Source organism: Marmota flaviventris, chromosome 4, assembly GCF_047511675.1.
Source record: "Marmota flaviventris isolate mMarFla1 chromosome 4, mMarFla1.hap1, whole genome shotgun sequence".
NCBI lineage: Eukaryota > Metazoa > Chordata > Mammalia > Rodentia > Sciuridae > Marmota > Marmota flaviventris.
The window spans coordinates 133,865,305-133,867,037 of NC_092501.1; the positions used below are offsets into that span (position 1 = coordinate 133,865,305).

Consider the following 1,733-nt stretch of genomic DNA (forward strand, 5'->3'; position numbering starts at 1 on the left):
TTGTCATTGAGTGATATATGCACTTTTTTTTAACGAAATGGAGTAATTACATTGTTGTCAAATAGATCTGGATATTCCTCTCTCTCAATTCACCTATTTGTTTATAGTATGGAAATTAGTTCAAGTGCTTGAAACTAAATTTATCATATCTTCCACAGTAAGCATTCACAAGGATTTATGTATATTTCTAAGGAAATATTTTTTGCTGAAATAATGTTTTGTAATTTAGGTTATTCAAGATAGGCTAATTGCAGTGTCAAACAAGCCCCAACTTTAGGAACTTAACACAATTAACAGCTTCTTCATCCACCCCAGCACAGTTGGCAGCACTGTGTGAAGGTCACTTTGGGTCCCCAGAGCAACGTTTGAAGGAAGCGTCCCATGGGCACTTCTGCCTCTGCAGCCCTTAGATCTGAGGCCTCTGGGAAAAAGTGCTTGACAGACATATTGTGATCTGGGTCTTGTCAAGCAAAATGTGCCTTTAGCATCAGTTCCTAGCATTAGCAACTCATTAGTATGCTCCCGCTGCCACCCAGCATGTGCCCTATTGTAAGGGGAGAGCTATTGCCTATGGAGAGTTCAAAGAACTAAGCCTAGAGGACTTTGAAGGGAAATATTGATGCTTCCTTTTATCATTTGGCTTTCACCTTTGTGGGTTCTTCAGAAATTATTGCTTTTAGAGACAAAAACAAAGAACAATCATGATGTTAACTGTGAAGTTGTTGTTTTTTGGTGGATTTCTATTTAAACCATCTTGCCTGAATAAACACATCAAGGAAGAGAGGCAGATTGGGCCACAAGAGCATGCACCCTTTTCAGAGTTAACAAAACAGATCTCCTGAGACCAAGGTGTGCTGCTAGGAGGTTTTGGTCTTATACTAACAGAGTTGTCCCTACATGGTCACCTTTCAATCAGTGGCTCTTCTGCTAGTTATCAGTACCTTCTCACACCAGATGAGCCACACATGGAAACTACCTTTAACATTTCAAAGACGACTATAGAAGGCAAAAATTTTGTGATGTTGGTATTAATTGCTATTACTCTATATTTTGCATGGCATGGTGAATATAGTGAATGATAATGTAGTGTATACTTCAAAATGGCTGAAGAACAAATTTCAAATGTTCTTTTTACGTGCAAACAAAACATAAGTGTTTGAGATGATAGGTATGTATATTAGTTTGATTTATTTATTCCATACTTTATTCATCAATCATCATACCAATTTGTATATCATGAATATATACAACTATAATTTGTCAATTTACAATTTTTTTTAAAAGTCACACTAAATGTTTTCTATTTGTGACACTGGCTCAGGTTTTCAAATCTGGTGAGTTTAATAGGAGATCATCTACTGGTAACATCCTGCTATTGAGCTAGTTCCTAAAGAGCTCCCAACTCATTTGTCTACTTCTTAGATGAAATCTTCAATGGAAAAAGGACACATTTTGTTATTCTAAGGGTTATTTAAACCTTTGTGTTCATGAGAGTTAGTACATCAACTCTTGAGAGCTTCTGATCAAGGGTTCTGAAATTTCCTTGAATTTTTTTTTTAAGCTGAATTTTCTTTTAAGGTAACAAAAACCAGAATTTTAAGTTGTTAACACCTGGGGTCTAATTTAACTCTTGCAATGGGATTAAAACAAAAATTATTTAAAAACAACAGTGACAAAGTAACTTAACTAATCATGCATGATCCTCAATTTTGAGATTTATATTTTACATATTT

General features: G+C 35.3%; 1 pseudogene; it reads left to right on the plus strand.

Moving 5' to 3' along the window:
- The first annotated feature begins 381 nt into the window (after window positions 1-381).
- On the plus strand, window positions 382-1,079 carry LOC114087295 (thioredoxin-dependent peroxide reductase, mitochondrial pseudogene; annotated as a pseudogene).
- The last annotated feature ends 654 nt before the right edge of the window (window positions 1,080-1,733 follow it).